General features: G+C 52.3%; 1 protein-coding gene across 1 annotated transcript in view; it reads left to right on the top strand.

Moving 5' to 3' along the window:
* Window positions 1–453: 453 nt before the first annotated feature.
* LOC144093545 (semaphorin-5A-like) overlaps window positions 454–17,781 on the top strand; it is a 95,932-nt gene continuing 78,604 nt past the window's right edge. The window contains exon 1 of the mRNA XM_077627071.1: window positions 454–803. The gene's annotated coding sequence lies outside the window, so the exon portion shown is untranslated. The remainder of the gene's footprint in view (window positions 804–17,781) is intronic.

Raw genomic sequence — 17,781 nt, 5'->3', positions numbered from 1 at the left:
GCGGCGGCTTTGTGCGAAACAAGAACACAGCCCCAGAGTGCCGGAGGGAGCTGGTGTGTGTGCCTGGGGAGGGGTGGAAGACGCGCCGAGGCAGCACGGCCCGTTTAGGTTGAAAAGTCGGGCGTTGTTCCGCATCATCCGCGCAGCGAACTCACTCCTAGACAGCAAGAGCACGGAGAGGCTGAGGAGAGGCGAGAGGAGGAAGAGGAAGAAGCCAGGAGAAGGAGGACACGGTGAGAGAGGGAGAAATACAGGCTTCGCGATATGCAGGGTTGAGGAGGAGTCGCTCCGGGCTAGACAAGCCGGCGGCCGACGTGTCGGAGGAGGAAGTGGAAAAACGGGCGAAGTCGTCGATCCCCCTCTCCCCTCCCTTCTCTTCTCTCCCACGCCGCACGGCTTCCCTCTCGGCTGCTGCTGCTGCAAACTTGAGAGCGCCGCACCGGCAACACATCGGCGGCTGCTGCCGTGGCGAGCGAGAGCTGACTGTGTGCCTGTCCCGCCGTGGTTGGCTTTTTTTCCCCGTCGACCGCTCGGCTGCAGCGTGCGTCTTCTCTGCACCCAGGTGGAGTGGCCGGCTGCACCGTCGTCAGGATTACCCGCTCCGTCCCAGGGAACACTCTGTAGAAAGGCTCCCGGTTTTCCCCGCTCAGTGCAACTTTGGTGCTGAAAATTATCCGCCGACTCCGACGGTGTTGATTTCTTCCACCGTGCGGTGGTGGGCTTTTGTTGTGACTTGGCGAGGTGGTGGCCACCGGCGTCGCCGACTGCGCGGAGAGAGGATTGCACCATCTGCTCCGGAGCAGGTAAGAAACGGCGATCACGCCCTTTCCGAGGCAGAGGCGTGTTTCGGGTGGAGACCCGGGAAGCGGCTCTTCTTGAAGCGGTCGTTCGTCCGCCGGCGCCTGTGGAGCAGCGGGGGGCAGCGACCCGCGTCTTGGCCCGGATCTTGCGCAGCTGCTGTCACTGTTCGGGACAGATGACAGTAGAATGTGACCAGTGTCACCCCGACTGTAGAGCCTCGCTGCACGCAGCGCAAACAAACATCATCTGCAGTCATTTTCGTGGTATAAGCGCCAGATTTTGCACCCGCTTGTGCCACTTGGTGCACCGTGACCCCGCATCCAGTCCGCGGATAGCAGCTGTGAGGTCGGAGTCTGACCTCGCGCGCAGTCGGACACAGTGGAGATAAACAGGGTTGTTTGTATACAACTCAGTGAGTCGTACTCACAGGCGCGAACTTCAGTACTGCAACCGAAAGCTAAAGTTGAATTTTAAGCAACCGAGAAAAACGTTCTCGAAGCGAGAGATTATTCCGAGACAATCTGGTTGATCGATTCAGCGAGCATACGTGTGGCAAGATTTTGTCGCCCTATGTGCAAGCACGCTTTCTTGGTCGCGCAGTACACTACCCAGACACAAGGAATTAATTAGAATTAATGAGTTTTGAGGAAAGCAACTGGCGCAGTAGCCGTCTCATTTCTCCTTGGACACCTCAACCGTGCCGTGAGGATGAGCCCGTGTACCAGTAGCTCTGGTAGAGGATTACGTACCGCCCCGCCCACCCCGATCTCAAGCGCACGCCGGGGGCGTTTGTTTATTTCAGCCAAAATACGTGTGCCTCAAAATACTGAGGTATGATTGAGAAAGAATTAAGCCATCATCTTCAGTCAGCCAAATGTGCCCCGCGAGCGGATCACTGGTGTCCGGTCCCGCCAACGCTGTGCAAAAGCCATCCCAGTTCTTTCGGCCTTTATTGCGATGAGTCGCTGGCTTCCAAGTGTTCTGGGTTCGCCAATGAGTTAAGAAATGTGTTTCATTGTCGTTGTCTTTACGACTAGCGATTGCAGCTGGAAAATGCACGCGCGCATCGCCATTTATTAAGTAGGCACGAACTCGGCAAAGCTAATCCATGGCCGAGCTTCTCGCTTGGGACCTAGCATCTGCTGCTCTATTCAAGAATTCTTCCCTGCTTTGAGCGCTACACAGAAATCGGTACCCTAAACGCCACTACCATGGCGTGACGGCGTAGCCGTATGTGAAATGCGCGGCGCGGCTGCCCAATGGGCAGATCCAGGCACACGATCTGCATGGAAGGTTTCAAAGCTTCAGCATTTGGACCTCTCCGAGAACGCGAGTCAACCGGCTTCGCGAAAAACGCGCGTGTGCCTTCGCTTCGGTGCCAGGCGCTGGACTTGAGGAATACCGATTCCTTGTAGCAGCCTCAGTACTCATCATCGCCTCGCAACACGCGGAGGCGACCCGAGCCGCGGGCCCAAGGACTCCACCCTTAACAGCGGCGGGCACCAACGACGCGGTCGCGCGCCGAAGACCGAGCGGGGCAGCAATGGAAAGGAGCTTAGAGCGATCACGCCACCCTTTCCTCGAAAGCGGTCCCCGCCGCTCCGAGCAGCCAGTCTTCATGGAGAGCTGAAAGGAGCAGCAGCTGGCTGCCGGCTCCCGCTCCTTTGACGGGCGCGCGTATTCTCCAGCCGCCCCCCGCGCGGGTCCCGGTGATGGCTAGCGGCGGCACAATGTTTTAGAGGGCGAGGGAGCCGTACGTTATTCCCTGCCCCTGGTCGCCGCGCACGCGCACGGCTTCCAGGAATCGCCGCAGGCAGCACCCCGTCTAGCCGCACTTACTATTCACCGGGGTCCCCCATCTGATGCAGCTGCGCGCCGGTGAATGCTAATAAAGGCGGCTGCTCCACGCACGGAAAGACAGCCACAAAGCTCGGACGTCGTACCATCGAGAATGGTTTAGCATCTCGAGAAACGCGGAGGGACAACGCCCTCGCGCTGTAACTTCGGCGGCCTTTCAGAAGTGTATGGAAGCTGGTGGCCGCTGCACATCCGGCCTTGAAGGGCACTTTTCTCGCCACCAACGGAAAGCTTTCACAACTGCTCTGTTCTCCAGCACTCGCGACACACAACCAGATAGGTATGGCTGTGTCTTGTGTGAGCGCCTGGTGGATGTGTGGCTCCGCAAGTTCCTGGAGAGAAATGAGATAACTTTTCAAATGGCCCTCACGATCCACACGAATATACATCCGACCCACGACCCCTGTGAGCGCAACAAGGTTTCCGAATCTCAGAAGCGGAAGGTGCATGAACGCCTGCATCCTTTATAAAGCATATCACTTCCAACCAAATGCTGTTTCGTTAGCTGTATGCTATATATTCAAGTTGCCTTCAGAACAGCCCTCCGCACATCGTGACTTCTTTTTCTGTGTTTGCGCGGTACCAACATTTAAAATAAAAAAAAACTCCCGCATTTATGCTTGAACTACAATCTTCCGTGTGCATTCATGACTTGATATCTACGCCTTTTTCTTAATATCAGCGAGTACAATGTCGGTGGGAAATCAGCTCCTGGAGCCCAGCCCTACGAGGAAAGCGCTTCTGCACACAAAACCATTAACGTGGTCCCCGGACGCGAGTGCAATCGAGCTCAAATAACCGTGAGATCACAACACCTTAAGCGTCAGCCAGGATATTGAGTTGTGATTGAGTAATTTGCTTTCCGGTGCTAGCGCGTGCAAGCTATCTCAAAATCTAAACGAAACTGGCAGCAAGACAAATTTATGCTTTGGACGATAAAGTAATTATCTCGTACGTCGTATACAGGCTTAACAAAACAAGCGCGATATTTACGAATTAATTGCCGCCAAAGCACGCACCCAGTCAGCGCGCGAAGTTAACTAACACAATAACCTGGCAACTAACTACCAAGCGGTGAGTACCAGCGACTATTCGCTGCTTAGCTAAGAAGCCACGATACGTTGCCAACTACGATTTTCCTTGAAACAGTTGCCTGCTCACTACTAAGCGTAACAAAATAGCGGCCATGATTCCAACTAAACATCATTTGCGCAACAAATGCGGAAGCACAGAAAGGGCGTTACAATGCAGCATTACATCAGGCTGCCGTGCTGTGTTCGACGGTGGCTGAAGCGTAATTTGTGCGGGAAAACCAGCAATTTTCCGGTATAAAGTCCATTAGGTGCACTGAACACCGTCATCTGACAGCGTGTCACGATCCGTCAGCACCAGTGCACCTGGAAAGGGGAAAAAAAGATGAAAAAAAAAACACCGTACAATTCGCACGTTCCGCTGCCAGACACGTGGAAGGGCTCATTACACCCATATTACGTACGAACCCATATTACGTACGCTAAGTCGCATTAGTGCGCTCACAGTGCACGAGTGAGATAGATTAGTCAAGGTACGCGCCAACCCCGGAAACGCGATCCACGGCCTTGTAACGCCCATGATAATAGTACCACGTTCTGCCGTCCGAAAAAAAGAAAGAAAAAGAAAAGGAAAACTAGGGGCGAGGACGGAGGTGTTCCAGCGGCGCCCATTCGTCAATATAACCTCCAGCGGCAGCAGTTTACCGCCGAAAACGTGTTACAGCACGGGTGCTTGTGAGCGACAGCACTCAGCGCAAATGATGCTGAAGTGGCTTCTCATCGCTGATAACTCAAACTTAAGTCGGAAGGCGTGCCGGCATCTCTATTATCACGCGGTGAAGGAACCCATCTCCTCACGTATCTCCTCACGTAGGGTGAATGCGCTTATTGTTTGCGTGCAACATTTTCGTTTCCTTGCCATAGTTTCGGATTACAGAGGCCTCTATACTATTTATTAACTTACTATGATCGAAGTGCGCTTGCTTCAATTGCCTCGTTTCTATTTACTTGTAGATAATCAACTTTACCTTGCTTATTTTTCATCAGCCTTAATTTATTCTTTCTTTTTTTGCAACGATTTTTTGATGAACTGAGAACAACGCACACAGGATATCGTATTTAGTTCATTCTGCATAGATCGAATAGCAGACCGTCCGTTGTAGACCTGTAATACCTGCTGAATCAAGGACGCTAAATGAAGGGAGCCAAGGCGAAAACATTGTTGTACCTGCGCCTATTTCAGCACAACACAAGAATCCACAGCAGCACCGCGGTTTCCGAATTACTGTTCGAGACTTACCATGTTGTCCTCATACCAGCTAATCTAGTGTTCTATGCTATCCTTCGAGTAACGGCACTCTGACAGCTTCACTGCAATGAGAGAACAGACACCACTTGCCGCGAGACGCCGCCACGCGCGGCGCGCGCGAAGACACAGCAGTCGGCGGCCGGCAAAGAAATAAGTCAGCCACTTGTCGCCAGCCGGTCCCCAGACGCGGAAGCGCGTCTCCCCCAACGTTGGCCGCTTTCCAACTTTCGGCGCGCTTGTGCATTGTTTGTCCTCCTTTTTCTTATTCCATTATCTCGGCGGAGATGACGGCGAGTGGAGGGGGGGGGGGGGGGGGGGGACGAAAAACTTTCTTTTCCATTAAGGGGGCCCCAATTAGCCGGCCGCCAAGAGCGCGCGCGTGCCGCCGCCACCGAAGTGCGCGGCAATCAAGCAGCTGCCGCGAGAGTGGCGTGCTAGCGCGCCTCGGGTGACCTTAATCGTCGCGGGCGAGTTGATCACACGACGAGGCTTCGAAAACGAAAACCAGAACGCATTAGCGCCGCTTCACCTGGCCGGGGACCCCCCATCCCACTACCAGGCCGTCCCACGGACGGGCTCCCACGGTAATACATAATAGCAGCACATATCGCGCTCTCCTCCCCCCCCCCCCCCCCCCCCCCCCCCCCCGCCCCGCAAGCAGCGCAGGCAAGAGTGAGCGCGAGCTGTCCCGTATGGAGGACAAGACAGCCGCCTGGCCGCGTGCCATAAAAACCACGACAGCACGTGCGGTATACGCCGGTCTATCGGATAAGCTTTCTGGTTTTGAGCTTCAATCCTAGCAGTCTTGGAGAAATCATCGTGGTGCAAACAGTGCTACACTGCAATGCGTGCAATGAGTTCAAATCTGGAATACCTCATCATCATTCGCCAGGTTACGTATACTGTAGGACAAAAGCCGCACCAATGATCTGCGATTCACCCCGTCCTGCGTGAGTGCCAGCCGCACTAACTCAGCAAAACTTAATAATCTGATACCTTCACTTGACTCTCTGCCACTCTCGGCTGTTTTCCATCCCTTGGATGCCAATCCCACACTCTTAAAGACAATAGATTATTTTTCCCCCTCGCCTGTATATTGAAAACGACACCCGTGAATGAAGCATGCAAATAAGCACTCCGCACGGCTATTCACTGAACTGATAAAGCGATAACATCGTTTGAAGGGCACGCAGAGTGCCTGATTTTGTGTGAAGCCCGATAGAACACTAAAATGTTTACCGTACGCCCACTGGCAGCCAGCCGAAGGTTTGCCTGCTACCACTTTCAACGAGATGATAAGAACGGACGGAAGGGTAGCACAGCCTCCACGCGTACCGATCGCCGCATTGTTTAGCAAACAATAGAGATGACCGGTTCGGAAAAGGGTTGGCAAAGCCGAAGAATGTGTGACCTTTCCTCATCGGGAGATGTTTGCCGCGCAGCTGACATTGGCGCTTCTTTATTCGGTCGCTAGACCCCGCTGTTCGTAAACAAGTGAACGAAACTTGCTCTCGCCCAGGGCGCATCCACGCAGCGTTCGCAGCAGATTAGCTTCGCTGCTATTGTCCTGGAGAGAACCGCAACAAGCATATTCTGCGGTGTCGCACAGAGACACTTATCTGCATGTGGAGCATGCAGGGCAGCTTCTCCTACAAACAACGGAGTTAAAACACCCCACTCGAAAAATACGACAAAGCCGATCCCGATCAAAGCCGTTACAAAAGATTTTTCTGCAATATTGCGAAGTTGACTTTTCTTGCGACTGAACTACCTATCTCGTTACGACAGGAGCCTGCTGAATGCATCAGAAAATCCTGTTGTTACTACAAGAATTTCTGTTGCGAACTTCCCAAAGTGCAACATGAAAATCTGTTGCGACAACAGAAAATTTCTGTCGCGTTTTCCGATAGGGATATGTTCCTTTCCGTTGAGAGTGATGAGGTTATATTTCCCTTCCTTTGGGTAAGAGGCCTGGGCGTCGTGACAAACAGAAAGACATTCTTGACATCGTTACATTCAGCGTGCCTTTCACAAATTACGTGTTTCGCAGAGACCTTTAATAATAAATACACACATGACGGTTCAACCTATTAAATTCAAAATGATTCTTAAGTTAATCCGAATATAATTAAAAAGCAAATTGGAACATGCCAAGTAATTAATGGATTAACATTCACGGATATGCTTAAACAAGGCGTCCTCCAGGCACGCGCATGCACTCACTTTCTCACTCTCTCTCTCGCACACACTCATTCGCTTACCGCGGCAACCAAGAAAGCACGAAACACCGACCGTTGTGCGATCAGGAAGAGATCGGATCAATTTCCGAACGTTATCAGGTGGTATACAACTGTTACGTTCGCGCGCTTATCAGTGTAGAGAATCCAGCAGTGTTCGCGAAACAACAGTGCGACGACAGCTGTAGCGCAGCAAGCACAATGCAAACGGGCGAGTGACGAGAGACATCGGCCGAGGCGCCGTCCCAAATCGCCAGCGGCTTCCGGGACAGCGGCAACCGGCCGGCCCAGCATGCATGCACGCTGGTAGCAGCCACAGCGAGGATGCAACCTCGAAAGACGCGATCGCCCTATAGAGATACCCCGGCGGCTGCCCAAGCCGCATGCTAATGGCATGCAAATCTCGCGAAGCTCCGCAGACCGCTGGTGAGCTATGGCTGCGCCTCTCCGTACTTGGCCTCGCCGTCGAGTCAAGGCCTCGGCCGCCTCAGACTCTCGCTCGAAGAGAAGAACGAGGGGGGGGGGGGTCCCTGCGCGAATGTGGGTTAGGCACGCGGCGAGAGCTGCCTCTGACCGTTTCGCGCGCCTGCGCAGCGCGCGTGGTTCTTTTTTGGAACGACGTAACTCCTCCGTATGCACTACGTATCTACGTATATATATATATATATATATTTATGAAGGGAGCCAACAGTCACCGAAACCAAGGTGCATAGGGAACGTTATTTTATTATTATTATTTTTTTTTTAATGTGTTATGCTTATCAGGGGGAGAATAATACTTAGATTAATAAATTGCTTAAAGAAAATTACTTATAAAGCAGCAGAAAAAACAACCATGCCGCCGGTGGGATCCGAACCCACGACCTCCGAATATCGCGTCCGGTGCTCTTACCAACTGAGCTACGGCGACGGCTGTCCAATCTGCTGCTCTCGTGGGTATTTATGTTTACTGCGTGTGAGCGAGCCTTGAGAGTGTTCACCAGCGCCACCCTCGACCATAGCGGCGGACGTAGCACGTCCTGTAATACCGCGAGCGTGACGTAGAACGTCATCTAACGGAGAGGGCGGAAACTGTGCGAGAGCCCTCTTATGCTACCTATGGCATCAAGACTGCCAGAACCGAGACCCTCGTTAAGCTATTAGCAGACAGGTTAAAGAAAATGAGGGGCCCGTTTGACAAATTTATGAAGGGAGCCAACAGTCACCGAAACCAAGGTGCATAGGGGAACGTTATTTTATTATTATTATTTTTTTTTTTTTTTAATGTGTTATGCTTATCAGGGGGAGAATAATACTTAGATTAATAAATTGCTTAAAGAAAATTACTTATAAAGCAGCAGAAAAAAACAACCATGCCGCCGGTGGGATCCGAACCCACGACCTCCGAATATCGCGTCCGGTGCTCTTACCAACTGAGCTACGGCGACGGCTGTAGCATAAGAGGGCTCTCGCACAGTTTCCGCCCTCTCCGTTAGATGACGTTCTACGTCACGCTCGCGGTATTACAGGACGTGCTACGTCCGCCGCTATGGTCGAGGGTGGCGCTGGTGAACACTCTCAAGGCTCGCTCACACGCAGTAAACATAAATACCCACGAGAGCAGCAGATTGGACAGCCGTCGCCGTAGCTCAGTTGGTAAGAGCACCGGACGCGATATTCGGAGGTCGTGGGTTCGGATCCCACCGGCGGCATGGTTGTTTTTTCTGCTGCTTTATAAGTAATTTTCTTTAAGCAATTTATTAATCTAAGTATTATTCTCCCCCTGATAAGCATAACACATTAAAAAAAAAAAATAATAATAATAAAATAACGTTCCCCTATGCACCTTGGTTTCGGTGACTGTTGGCTCCCTTCATAAATTTGTCAAACGGGCCCCTCATTTTCTTTAACCTGTCTGCTAATATATATATATATATATATATATATATATATATATATATATATATATATATATATATATATATATATATATATATATATATATATATATATATATATGTGTGTGTGTGTGTGTGTGTGTGTGTGTGTGTGTGTGTGTGTGTGTGTGTGTGTGTAACTCCTGCGTATGCACTACGTATCTACGTATATATATATATATATATATATATATATATATATATATATATATATATATATATATATATATATATATATATATATATATATATATATATATATATATATATATATATACACACGCTGCCCCCTCGCTGGAGAGATGCGGCGGAAGAAGAAGCCTGGCGACTGAAGCAGCGGCTGTTTGCATTCACTTGGCACGAGCTCAAGCAGTCTTTCGTATACCCCGCGCACCCCATTATAGGTTCCGCATATTGTCTCTCTTGCTTGCTTTTGCGGCGCCTATGATTGTGTGCGTCGCTGCGAGTATGCTGGGGTACTTCCTGCTTCTTTGCATGAGCAAATGAGGCCCACCTTCGCTGCCGTGACCCCCCCGCTCCTCCTCCAAACTGTCCACTTAGGCGTCCGCAACTGTCAATGTCTATTTCCTCCTCTTACGCAGCCGCGCGAACCGTTAGTCCGTAGCTTGTCGGCTGGGGCGCCTGCCCGCTCGTGCATGCAACAACTAGTGGGCCAGGCAAGAGAAGGGATCACAGGGGCGCGAGTAGAGAAAACAATTTAGAAAACAAAACGGGCACCGCCATTACAGCGCCATGTCATTCCTCGAAGTTGCAAGCGGGCGGTCGCACCGATGGCGCGCGTTTAGCGGAAGAGAAACACCGTTCGTCCGCCCAACGGTCGTCGCTGTAACGATCCTTTGTTGGCGTTGCGCAGCGCGCGGCGGACGTGCTGTGCCGGTCGTCAAAGGTGATCTTTGAGCCTCTCCCAGCAGTGACCTCTCCTTCGCCGCGAGGCCCGCAAGGACGCAGATACGGCTATCGGCGCGCTAACGCTGCCAACGCCATTCCGGCCGCTATCGCCTGCACTCTTGGAACACTTATCTCTCGCGCGCGTGCAGACTCACTGGCCTGCTGTTGCGCTTGCTTGCCGCCCTCAGAGAGGAGTGGTGAAAACCGCGCGCAACGAACGGTTCGCCCGTCCGGCGCGAGGGTGTATTGTGGGAATGCTGCCAGAACCGCCTCGGTCCGCGTATAGTGAATACACATGGTCGCTAGCATATGTGGACTCTCTTCGAACGCGTTATCACTCGGGAGTGCAGAGAGAGAAAGAAAAAGAAACGCGCGACAGCCGAGAAAGCGTGCCGCCATCCGAGCACGTGACGCTGCCGTGATGGGAGTTAGAAAGCGCTTAGGGAAATTCCTACCAGTTGAACCCTTGAAGCTGTAAATCAAATATGCCTTTATGCACGGACCCGTACAATGCAGCCGCTTGTTTCGGTCGTTGTGAACGGTGCAGTCATTGTCAAAAGTTTAGCTTAGTTTAGTTTAGTTTGGTTTGTGGGGGTTTAACGTCCCAAAGCGACTCAGGCTATGAGAGAAGCCGCAGTGAAGGGCTCCGGAAATTTCGACCACCTTGGGTTCTTTAACGTGCACTGGCATCGCACAGTGCACGGGCCTCTAGAATTTCGCCTCCCATCGAAATTCGACCGCCGCGCCGGAATCGATGTCAAAAGTTTAGAGCCCAGGGGTTTGCTCCTGTGGCATTCGGGGGCTGGGGTTCCTGTAGGGGCTCCCGTAGCATTCGTGGAAGTCCTACACATTGGAGGGGGCTGGGGCCGAAAATCTTCCTACCGTCAGGACATCTTGATCACTAACGATGCGCTACAAGCCGCACGGTACATGGCTCAAACGGTGTACATATTGAGGATCGCGTTTTTTCATGCCGTCGTCATTCGATTTCGTTTCCGCATTTGCTATTCCATGCATCTTTATTTTATTCGAAAAGCACTGCTTTTTTTTCTCTCTAGCTTACTATCGAGGCGTTGTCATCGTCACTTATTTATAACTTCCTCGATTGCCGTGTTTTGAAAGCTTAATGTCTGAAAGCCCCAGAACACGCTTTATATTTGAAATATATCCCTACCAACTGAGCCGCCAAACAGTTTTAACAAATATACCCTTCCAACACGACAGGGCCACTCGGACCAGTATCTCGATATAAAACCAAATGTGAATTACCACAGGAGTCGAAAGTCGACGTCACTACACTCATACCACATGTCTGCTACTCTTTCGAGGAAAATAGTGGGACGTTTACAGCCACACGTCCATCGTCAGCGGCACGCCAGAATCCCTGTCGACGTTTTCAACAGGCGCTACACAGATATGGACGCACAGAGATATAAGAACACAGAATGCACCTCGATAGCACTCACTGGAAAAGATTGGTTCTGGTTTTGATTGGTTTTGGGCCTCAAGCATTTGGACTCCATCAAAACTCGACCACCGCTGCCGGGATCGAACCCGCGTCTTTCGGGTCAGCAGCCGAGCGCCATAACCACTTAGCCACCGCGGCGGCTCTCACTTTAAAAGAAATTGTTTTGCGGCCCGGGTCACAGGGCGGCTTTAGTGAGAGAACAGCCTGGAAGTTGCCTCTAAATACAGTTTTCTTTCAAGACATCAGAGTACATTTTAAAAGATTATGTTTGAGCCAAATGAAACAGTTGCAAATGAGCGCTTCGTCCTGTGCCCTTCTGTTTCGGTGTTTCCCGTATAGTTGTGTAGCACCCGTTCCTAAGCATGAGGTACATCGGCTACAGTACAAGTATGAGCGTTAGTGGCTCTTTCAAATTTGTACCCTTAAATTGCGCAAGAGTCGACCAAGACGCAACCTGAAAGGTCACTAGTGCAGGAACTGATCAAACAAGAGAATATGAATTTACGACGGGCCATATTCATGACAGGGACGTGTATACGAATCCCGTCGGAGACCCCCCGAGACAGCGCGGAGCAAGGACCGGGTCACGCTCAGTGGCCCAACGCAGCGGACGGGGGAACCACCGCGAATGGCCCGAGAAGTGGCGAGGCGCTAAGCGTGGCCTTCGTGACGCATTGACGCCGGCGGCTGCTGAATGACCAACGGATTCGCACGCACGTTTCTCCGTGTGTGGCGCGTCCGTGTGTTGTGTCTGACGGAGATTTACGACGCCGTAATAGGGACCTAATGACCGACTGGAAGAAGAGCTCTCGCCGGCAGGAGGGAACGGCACGCTGTGCGCAGCACATGCTGACCCAGTTTGCGAAGGGCGCTGAAGTGACGGCACCTGAGGCACGAGCTTTGTCGGACGGGGCTTGTAGCGATGCTACTATAGCTCGCCGCTCATGTAAAGCACTTGCGAAAGGCCACAAGTAAAGACACAGGCTTGGAAACACAGCAGCAGGGCCGCGAATAATTAAACTTCAGCACGGAATTGTCGGCAGCGTGAGGCGAAAAGGATTTATCAGTCTTTCACTCCACCCAAGTGCGATCATTACGTGATCGACAGTTGTATAGGCGTCAGTTCGATCAACATGCGCTCCGAAATCCCGGCGCTCAGTCGGTGGCAGTAGTGACGCCGAGTAAAAATTCTCAATTCTATGAGATGATTTTCCGCTAAACGGTAGTGGAAAATCTCAGCCCCCCCCCCCCCCCCCCCGCCCCCCTGGACGCTTAAATTGGCATTACATCACGAGATGCGCTGAGCACAGTCACCACATGCAGCTCGACACCATCTGCCGACCGCATGTACCGTCGGCGCAGAGCCATTGTTGCTGCTAGGCCTATACGTGGGCAATGACTCGTACTCAGCGTGGCAGACCAGCCAACAATCGGATGGCGGCGACATAAGGCTCAAACATAATGCACATGGGCATCCACGAACAATCCCTTCGTCCGGAGGACAAAGAAGGAAACGACAAAGGAAATTCGGGCTCTTACGAAGTAAACCAAACGCCGCCGTCGTTAGCGCTGCGAGTGTGGGCATGAAGAATTGGAGCGTAGAAACACCTCCACTGACTGCAGAAGGGCAGCAGCAGCTAGGACGCGAGCACTGGGCGTGCAGTACCTGCCCCGACTCAGTCCGGCGGAAGTGCCGAAAAGGACGGCCACGCGCACAATGCCCCGCTCGTGACGAGCGATGGACACAGAGATGGAGTGCGCCGACACCGCTGCCGCAGGATGCGAACACCGCCGCTGCCGCATTGTTCCCCCGGCGGCGGAAACGCCGGAGCGCGCGAGCCACTAAGCGCACCCGAGCGAGTTCGGGGGCCCACTAAAAAGACGGCGCTCCCACGATTCCACCCTGTTGCGCGATAAGGACACCCCCCCCCCCCCCTTTCGCGTTCTTCCCCTCTCTTTAATGCTCGTTCTTTGAGCGTGTAGTACGCGGCCCGTGATCAGCGCAAACGAGCCGGCTTCCGCCGTCACGCTCCGCGGGACGACATCTAGTGGGCGCGGGATGAAGAGGAGCGGGGCGAGTGGGGGGGCATCACCTCGCTCTCGCGTCCCGATCTCTGCGCGAAACGCATAAAGCCCCTCTGTTATGTTTTTTTTTTATTCCTCTTTCTCTTTCTCTCCTAGTCTGCGTTTAAGGACGGAAAAAATGAATCACCCCGCACAGTGGGATCCGCGGAGGTATTTCATGTATACCAACCCCTTTGTAGAGCTAATTACAGAAAGCAACGCAACTCCGGATAAAGAGGCGGTAGTGTGCGCTATAGTCCTCACGCCTTCCGCGCCACAAATGCTGCTTATTTGGTAGCGATTACTGATTTTTTCCCCTCTTTTTAAGATGCTACGAGAACATAACGGTGCATTTATAAGCTCGTCAATACGACTCGTTGACAGACCCCGGCTCGAGGGCACTGAACCCGCCCATGCCTCAAATCATTCTGAACTGCATATATCGTAGCTAGGCTATGTCGGTAATTCCGCTCAACGCCGTTGTTCCTGAAGTTACGATAAAAGAGCGCCACACTACACCTGTAGACAGGATCGTTCATCCTCTCATACCAGCCCCTGCATAGGTACGTCATTCTTCAGCTGCGACGTGTATGATTTCGCGTGGGACTCGTCGAAGGAGACACCACTTCTTTCGCGTCCATTGCCAGGGTGTTGTTTTCTCCGCGCACTGCACCGAAATAGAAGAGCCGGACGTAGACCAGCCCCGAAGTGAAGGGGTGTCCTCTTTCCTTTCGCTGCTTCTTTCTATTCGGCTGGCGGCAGTGTCGCGCCTTTTCCGAGGCGTGAACGATGTTGCGATACTGAGTGGCGCCTTGATTTCCCCCCACGATTAGGCTCCCCTGGCGGTGTTCGCCGGCGCACGTCCCCGCCCTGGGTTGATGCGAATAGCGAAGCGCGAGGCTTCCAACGCAAGCAGTGACCTCCTACATACAGCTGCTGCAAAGCTTCGTAACTTAGTGTGAGCGCGCTAGGAAAAAAAAAAAAGAACGCGAATAAAGGGGGTCGAGGCTTCGACATGACATCAACTCGCGCCGTGCGCACAGGTATGCTACGCATTTGTAAGCCGAGCGCACAGCGATCCTTCGTGATGCATGCTTCGTGAAGTCCTGCCTTTGTCGCATATAGAGCTATGTGCGAAGCAAGCAAACAATTGAGCTTAAGTGCATGACAACCGTAACGGTATGCATCAAGCTTCGTCACCTGTATCGACCCACTCATTTTGCTTTTCAACCTCTACACGTATACGCACTACCCATGTCGTGACTGTGTTTGAAGTTCGATTGAAAAACTGGATGAAGCCACCCGACTAAAACTTTTTTGCTGGGCTAGTTCGTGAAAGCACCGCCGAGATAACAGCAACATAGTTAACGCGATACACACAAGAGCGTACAGTACTTCTCCCTCTGCAAGTTCGCCAGGCAAGTGGTCCTTTCGCCGCTGTCTCCCACCGCCAACTCTAGCATCCGCGTACCGGATAGTCAGGGACGGGCACACAGAGAGGGTCATTAGTGTCTTGGGCGAAAGGACCGCAGGTAAATGACCAGGCACTCAAAGGGTCAATGCCCGGAAACACGGTCGTCCAGAGCACACGCGCTTTGAGAAGCGACAAGCCGCACATAACGCGGAATCGCTTTGCGGATACTTTTTACGACTCCGTCGTATGCACCTGGGTACAGCGTACTTGTCAGGAAGCTCATCTGCGCGAAGAATGCGAGCCAAACGCTCGCGTTCGTCCGTGCTTGCCGCACTCTACGCGGCTGCGCGCATTCAGCCAGAGTGTGTCCAAGATTGCAAAAGAGCGCTGGCCATTCGACCACTGTCAATATTATCAGTGGAGATTTGTCGTTTCTCTCGGGGCGCGCATACTTTGGCTTGCGCCCTGCGCTGCAATTAGCACTTCTCTTCGGCTGAGCCGGGGGAGAGGGAGAGAGAGTGTGTGTAGGCGAGAGGGAACTCGAGTACCGGTTGCGAAAGGCACAGGCGAAGGCGATCTCTCGCGTTCCCTGAATACACTATACGGCCGGGCCGCATTATAATTGCAGGGGGGAGCGCGCAGGCGAATTTCGCCGCACATGACGACAGAGTAAAAACTTACGGCCCGCGCGCATGATAAAGAACCGTCGCAGTGGTGCAGGCGGCGAGAGATAGTACAGAGTAGCCCCGGGAAAGACGTCAGAATCGTCGGCACGCCGTAGCCGGAATGCCAATGGCGGCACCCCCCCTACTACCTGTGTGTGTGCATAATTGTCCCCCGGAGGAAGCAGCACGCGAACGTCCGGCAGAGGCTGGAAGGGTGCCCGAGGGAGAGGCAATACAACCGGCGGCCAGCGAGCGCCCATCGCGTCAGCTCTCCAATTAGCATCCTCGCCTCCTCTCGTCGAGCGAGGCAGGGTGTCACACAACCGGGTGCACGGCGCGTTTCTGTCCCCCCGCTTTCTCTCGTTATTTTCTTTTTCTTTTTTTCTTTTTGCTTTCGGATTCACCGGTTCACTTCTGAGGCTTGTAGGAAGCGGACCACGCGCAGTGTCCACCTCGACCAGACCTACGTCCTCATGAGTTCCTTGTGAATAATTGTGGACTGAAGGACGGCGCTAAGGGTTGGTTGCACTCTAATCTCGTTGTAAGCGAAGTTACGCAACATCGGGAGTTCTATGTTATTTGCCAAATGTAACGACCAACTGCTTCAAACAAGACAGCAGTGTAAAGAGAAAAAAGAAGCCACGTTATTACAAGAATCTGCTCTTCATTATAACTATACAGGAATCAGGTTTCTGCTTCATCACTGACACAACTGCTATCGTGTTTGAAAAATTCGGAGTAAATTTACACCCCAAGTAACACGCCAGAGGAAATCCCTCCCCTGTCCCCCCCCTCCACTGACGACCTTAATGATTTCAAAGAAACCTGATACGCTGCGACAAGCCCGAGCTTCGGCATTCGGCTTAATGGGTCCCATAGCTCCTTGTAAAGAATATGACGCAGCAGCTGCAGAGGTACCGTCACTACAGACAGCGTGGCGTGTCGTTTTTCAAGGCTACGTATTAATAGTCCGTCCCATCGCCGCAGTCCATTGTTTTCTAGAGCTGGAAAAACCACACTCGGAAAGGTCGAAAGAGGTCAAGGCCACACACTGAAACGTCCGAATGCTGATAGTGATATGTCCACAAAGTACCAAACCATGCTGCTGCGGATGAAAGCAATCGTTATCGCGGAGCCCAAACGACGATTAGAAAGAGCCATTCGCCACTATACGTAAGTGATAAACTGCAGGTAAGGAAAGACAATTCTGGACAGGTTGAAATCGATTCATGTTTTCTTGTTTTCTGAGCGCCAAAAATCGGAACAGGAGAGAAAGTGGAGATTTTTCTTTGTCAGCGCGCTATAAAAAAATTCACAAGGACACCTCATATCATTATGCGTTGCCAGTGCTATTGCACTAGTAGCCTTTAACGCTCTTAACTGGTAGTGACGTCACTTCTATCCAACCAATGGCAATGGACCCACTTGATTACGTCACCTCCCTCAAACCAATGGGAGTGCTCTGGTTTGCTGACGTCGCTTGCCTCAAGCCAATGGGCGAATTTTATGACCGACGAAGCATTAAAAGGTGAAAGCGGATCTGTGAACCGCTTCATGCTGGCCCACCACATATTTGCACCATGGCGTGGAGATTCCTCGCTTCCATGACATCTCCGAGTGGCAATATGCTGATGTCTCTCCGCAAAAGTCAACGGCAAACTTGCTTTGACCTGTACAGGTTGGGAAAGCGTGGACCGTCCGTCGATCTATACTGCTGCTTTGCATACAGCACGCTCCAGATCCCACGGACCTCCTTGCATTGCCGTGCATTCCTCAGGTTCTGATCGTTCGCCACCACAGACCCTGTCATTTTCTCCCAAGCGTAATACATGTGAGCAATTACGCACAGCAGGGCCATTTGCAGCAGCAATCGTGTCCTCCTCCTCCGCATCCATCTCCTACCTTTTGTTCACCGTCCAGGGGGGGGGGGGGGGGGGGGGGGGGGGATAGAGAGAGAGAGAGAAATTCGCTCACTCCTGCCTGCCGAGGATGAAAAAAACGGACAGAAGGCGAGGGTGACGACGAGCTGCCAAGTTGTTGCGTGCGCGGGACGGTTGTCGGACCGCCCGCATGCGAGCAGTTTCATCAGCGATCGATGATGATTAGCGAC

Source organism: Amblyomma americanum, chromosome 6 (genome assembly GCF_052857255.1).
Source record: "Amblyomma americanum isolate KBUSLIRL-KWMA chromosome 6, ASM5285725v1, whole genome shotgun sequence".
NCBI lineage: Eukaryota > Metazoa > Arthropoda > Arachnida > Ixodida > Ixodidae > Amblyomma > Amblyomma americanum.
The sequence above is the reverse complement of the archived record's forward strand: the minus strand, read 5'-3'. Positions and strand labels throughout refer to the sequence as shown.